The sequence below is a fragment of the Acanthopagrus latus genome, chromosome 23 (assembly GCF_904848185.1).
Source record: "Acanthopagrus latus isolate v.2019 chromosome 23, fAcaLat1.1, whole genome shotgun sequence".
Lineage (NCBI taxonomy): Eukaryota > Metazoa > Chordata > Actinopteri > Spariformes > Sparidae > Acanthopagrus > Acanthopagrus latus.
The window spans coordinates 8,870,543-8,876,542 of NC_051061.1; the positions used below are offsets into that span (position 1 = coordinate 8,870,543).

The following is a 6,000-nucleotide window of genomic DNA, read 5'->3' on the forward strand; positions in this document are numbered from 1 at the left end:
AATCAGAGTCCAATTATTATTCTGCACAGCGAAATCAGTTCAGCACACAGCCTGTGAAAACAGTTGTGTAATGTGTTTGGTGGCTCTAGGGGAGCTTTTCCAGAGGACGGAAAGCAGGCACTCATCAGGCAGGGAAGTTCTGACCAAAGACGCTGTCAAAATGCATTATGGGAAGTAAAGAAGCTGGTGTTTTCTTTTTTTTTTTAAGGGGGCTTGTGTCAGGGTATCTCAACCTTGTCTGCTTCGGCTCCTGATCTTTCTTCCGCTCACAAGGTTTCGCCAAACTTTCCTGTTGTGCCGCTTCAAGTATCCCGCAATCTGCCCCCCACCCCCATCTCTTCAGACGTTCTTCTCCTCTGTCAGCTCATTCCTCTGTCCGTTCTCTCCCAGACAATTCCCTCATTCAATTCTCTCTCTCTCTCTCTCTCTCTCTCTCTCTGTCTCTCTGTCTCTTTTTCCCAGGCCCCAGCCATCTGCTCTGTGTGCCCTGACGTGTGCATGAGCACCCATGAGAAGCCCAGTGGAAGTAATCGTCTGTTACCACTCAGGCTTCAACATGTTGTCTGCCCACTGCACATACCTCTTTAGCTCCCTACAAACCCACTCTGTGTGTGTGTGTGTGTGTGTGTGTGTGTGTGTGTGTGTGTGTGTGCGTGAGGGACCAACAAAGAAGGACCCACTACTATTCCCTTATATAAGGGGTGTGAACGTTGTTTCTCTCTCCATCTCCCCACACCTGATACCCAGCGCACACCTCCACCTCCCTAGTCCGCTCTGCGCTCCTCCCTCGTTTATTTCCGGTTCTCTCAGAGCTAATTGCATCAGTCAGTTTCCGCTTCATCGCTACGCAGTCGGGTCCGACATTAGACTCTCCTGAGTTTCGGTTTTGCTTTTCTGGCTTGACATGCCAATACATTTGCGTTGCCAAAGATTACATGTTGTCGTTCAGGGCGGCTCGATGTAAGCTGGCAGGTTATTTTGCACATCTAGCTGCTGTGTGGCCCTCTGGTCTTTGCCCCCCTAACAGGGAAAGGAATCTTTTTTTTCCTCCCGAGACAGCTCTAAAGGCCGGGAGTCAGAGGCGATTTTAAGATTTTATTCATCCATGAACAACACTGATGAATCTGGAGCACGGCAGCGCTGCTTTGCAGGAGCAGGCCGGCTCGACACTCGGTGGGCGACCTGATTTTAACCCGTTTTTTGTCGAAGAAGTATCCTCTGACTGACTGACTGGACTCTAGAGCTGAGTTTGGTTAATAGTGTCCTCATCTATATGTAAATGGAGGTGTATTAAAAATCAATCATCTCTCTCTCTGTGTCTTTCACACACACACACACACACACACACACAAACATGCAATCTGGCTCATTTCCTTTCTGCACCCTTTACTCTTGCCTGCGCTGTGACGGGCAACAACGAATACAACAGTACTTAAAAAGAATAATCTGTTGTTCTGAAGTGAGCACACGCACCAACACACACACACACACACACACACACACACACACACACACACACACACACACACACACACACACACACTTGCTGAATGGTAAAAGCAAGGAAAACCATAAAGCTGAATGGTTGTAATTTACAGCGGGGGCCTCGATCTGTGTGTGTGGAGGTAGTGGGTTAATACATTATTTCCTTTTGCTGTCATAAGAAAATATGGATTGCCCTTCCATGGGCTGCAGCTGGCGCCTTTACACGGTGTGTGGGGGGGCGGGGGGGGGGCTTCTGTGATGGGAGAACTGCGCTTCAACAACGTGACTGAATCCCGAGAACAGGAGAGAGAGAGAGGGGAGCGTGTGAGGAGGGTGGGGGGGTTGTTGAGGGGGAGATGTAAATTCACTTGGATTCCCCCCCACCATTAACTTCAACGCAAGCAACACAATGCAAGTGCGACCCCTGCTGGAGCAACGCCGGCCTGCTTTCCTCCGCTCTTGACCGAGGCGCTCCTTCACACAGTGGAATTTGTACAATTCTTTTTTTTAGGGCAAAGCCCCGTGTTCACTCTTTAGTCACGTCTGGGAAGGGGGCACAGAAATAATTTAAGAAATGTAATTCAAGAGAATAAGCGCGGAGAGGCGTCTCCATCGGATTGCGCTCACGGCTCGTCCTGGTATGGGATGGAGATGGAGATGGAAGTTGCTCCAAGCAGCGGCGCGACCGAAACCGCAATGTGTTACCCAACCTCTGGATAAAAAAATGAGAGCGCATCCATCTTTTATTATTATTATTATTATTATTATTATTATTATTATTATTATTACATGCGCTGCGTTTTATATTCGTGAGCTTCATTCATGCGCCCCCAACTACCGTAAGGAGTGCACGCCTCTTTGAATTTCACCTGTGCAGCCGGGTTTTACTGGTGCACGGGAATGTCTGGCACACGGATAAAACGTGTCCGCGCTCCGCTCACTGCGCCAGCGTTCTGAATCACGAGAGAGAGTGAGGAAAAAAAAAAAAAAAGAAAGAAAGAAACGATATTTGGCGTGAGAGCCGAGAGGGGAGAGATCCCCAAATTCTCGCATCGTGTTTTTTTTAAGGGACAGCGGGTTGCTGCTCCTCCGCGGTGAGGGTGCCGCACTTTGGATAGTGGGGGGACGCCTGTGGGTTAAAAAAAAAAAAAAAAAAAAACAACCCGCTGATCAAGAGAGGAGGAGGAGGATGAAGGGGGGGGGGGGCATCGACAGAAATGGTGCACGATCATCACAGACCAAAATTCAGAGAGGTAACAGAAAGAAAAGATTTATAGAGACTCTACTTACAGCATCTCCCTTGCACAGAGCTCCAAAACAGTGTTGTGAGATGACATTGCAACAGTCCCCTCTCTCCTCCGAGAAACCATGCAGCCCCTGTGGTTGTGATCACACTCCCCGCACAACAGGAGAAACACCAAGAAGAAGAAGAAGAAGAAGAAGAAATCACAGAATCTCTTGCGATGAATTATTCCCACCGTGTCCAACAACAGCAACAGTAAAAAAAAAAAAGAAAGAAAGAAAGACAGAAAAAAATGAAGATTAAAAAAAGGTACCACAAAAGGAAAAAAAAAAAAAAAAAAAAAAAAAAAAAAAACCACCTGAATGAAATCCCCCGGTTTTATTTTTCTCAGCACTTCACGGGCGCGCAGCCGCGATTTAAAATCACTGTTGTTGTAATCCAATCTTCATTGTGTGTGTGTGCGCCTGCCGCTGCTTCTCCTCTGCAATCTCTGCTGCTGGCCCCGCGCATTGTGTGTGCGTGCGTGTATGTCTGTGTGTGCGTGCGTGTGAGGGGGTAGGAGAAGGGGGGGTCGGGTTGGGATGGGATGGGATGGGGGGGGCCGCCTCAGACCTGCCTCTCGTGCGATCACAGGCTCCCGGTATCCCGTTATTCCTGTCCCGGGCGCGGAGAGAGGAAGAGGCAGGTGAGCAGCCGCCGGACGCACACATAGACGCACAACACGGAGCTCCGGCAGCCTGCAGAGCGTGCATGGGACCCGCTCCCAACGTCTCTCCCCCTCTCGCTCCCCTCTTTCTATCTCTCTCGTGCACGTGGATATGTGCGTGTGATCTCGCGTTCTTTTTTTGGGAGGGGGGGGGTCTATGTGTGTGCCAGTGCCGCGCGCTTCTGCAGAGGCAGGGGCAGCTGGATAGATAGACGGACTGTCGGTCCGCCGGTCTGACGCTCTCTCTCTCTCTCTCTCTCTCTCTCTCTCTCTCTCTGCGCTAAAGCTCCTTCAGGAAGTGGCTCAGTCAACGAGACACTAATAGAGGCAGAGTTGGGCTAAATCGCAAATGATTCACACAACAATTGTAAACCCCTCCCCTCCCCTTCAGACACTTCACCATCTCCATTCTTTTTTTTTTTTGGTCAGGAATAACTCCCCCCACCTCTCTGCCAACAACTGTCTCCCTCCATTCACGCATTCTTTGCGGGGGGGGGGGTTTGTTTTTTTTGTTTTTTAGACATTCAACCCATCCAGAAAACTGGAACACAGAAAGAGAGGATAAGGGGAGGGGGTATGAAAATAGAGCTACGCCAACCCAGTGGTGCAAGTCAACTGTTCCACCATCATGCACCAAAAAAAAAAAAAAAAAAAAATCGAAGAGAAGTGGGAACTCTGACGTACAAGCACAGGAACAATCTGTGAATGCATGCAGGCTAATTATTAGACTCCCCACATGACAATTCAACAATGTTTGGTTAAGCTAATGGAAGTAAAAGGAGATGGCTGAGAATAAATGTTCCACTGCAGGGGAATTTTCATTATCACAAAAGTTGAAGGCAACATACGTGGGAGTTACCGCTGAAGTTTTCTGCCTCGCTGACCCTGTAGAAGTTTTTTGTCCATTAGGCGAGTGTTAAGTCGGCGAGGTTAACGGGCTGTTCCCTCAGGAGGCGCTGTGGGTAACTTGGTCTGCTTTTCAACCTGGAAAGACAGGACACGAACATTTAGCTCCTGCTGCGCTGGAAAGCTTTGTGAATACTCTTTAATGTGTCTTTTGTAAGACGTTGCCAACATTTTCCCACTGAGCAGACACATGGCAGGGTTCAACAGTCATCTTGTTACGTTTTTACAAGGCAGTTTTAGACATCTTTTCAACTTCAGTCACAGATGTCACACCTTGTTCAAACTTGTAAGTTTTCAGGACGGCAGCAAAAGCTACAGGGTGGATCCTAGCCTGGATGAGGCAAACACTTTACCTGGTGAGCTCTTTATCCGCTTTGATTTGCAGAGATGTATACTGAAGTTAGCATGCTAACCAACAAGCCCCAGCGAGGTGATAATCTGATAGCACCCATAGTTTCAGCTGGGGAGTTTGGCACAATAAACTCCCAGAATGTCAAGAGAGGACTTTTTTTTTTTTTAATTTTTTTTTTTTATTATTACGATTTTTGTTTTCTTTACTTGACAGAAAAGTACAACTGTAGGCCAACACTGTCTGCACTCAAGTTACTCTCTTTCAGCCTGACAAACTGGGACCAGCTCAACTGCAATGTAAACTCATCTTAAAACACACTTCATTCAAACTCAACATGTATGTGTTGTAACGCGCCAACGTACTTGTTTTGCCACGTCATCTCACGTCATAGTCCTGATCCAGATCAATGTAAATCACCTCCATCCTGTATGACCTGTCTTCAAACTGCATCTGTGGGCATCTCGCAGTCACCAGGCTAACATGTTGCCACTTAAACTTTCTGCAAACCACTGATTAAGTTCACGTTAGAATTGTATGACCTGTCTGTCCCTAACCCCCCAATGCATGATCTTTTTCATAACCCTAACCAGGTGATTTCTGTGCCTTAACCCTATCAGAGCAGAATCACAGCATTGTCACAACGGAAAGTACAAGGAAGGAATGTAAGGTTTGTAAACATGTCTGTGGTTCTGGGGATTGTGTTGTGCAGAAGCCAAACGCCCACACTAAAATGCTAATGCTAACTAATGTGCATCTTTTAGGTGAAGCTTGAACGATGTATAAGCAAAAGCAGTCCAACTCCATACATACCCACAATATGTAACAATAACCTGAGATTATTGTGAGATATTGTGCCTCATTCCCAATTTGTCCACTAATTATGCTTTGGGATTAGGTCCTGCTAATTTAAGTGCTGTATCGTAGGCAACTGGAAGACTGTTTTCATGAAGCCTATAATAGGTTAAACTGACTTTATTATGTAAAACTGGAGCTCTCCATTAAAGGGGCGCTGTGAAACGATGTGTACCAATTTATATGTACCAATCACTTTTCTATTGGCCTATATTTGAGCGAACTGTAATGTGACATGAAAAATTAGACTTTCCCCATCTCTTTCGGTTGGCTGTATGAGCCTGCGGATGATACGTGTGAGTTGTTTAATGCTGTTGGACATTAGAGTTCTTCATGAAGGACCCGGGTCGAGTTTTTTTCATGATCTATCTATCTATCTATCCATCTATGCATTTGGCATCTTAGCAGTCTCAGCAGTGGTGGTCCTCTGCCCTCTTTTGGAAGCTGTCATGTGAA

The 6,000-nt window shown here is 46.9% G+C and overlaps 1 protein-coding gene across 1 annotated transcript in view; it reads right to left on the reverse strand.

Moving 5' to 3' along the window:
* Positions 1 to 3,027, reverse strand: part of grin2aa (glutamate receptor, ionotropic, N-methyl D-aspartate 2A, a) — a 156,448-nt gene extending 153,421 nt beyond the window's left edge. The window contains exon 1 of the mRNA XM_037089898.1: positions 2,776 to 3,027. The gene's annotated coding sequence lies outside the window, so the exon portion shown is untranslated. The remainder of the gene's footprint in view (positions 1 to 2,775) is intronic.
* Positions 3,028 to 6,000: the final 2,973 nt, after the last annotated feature.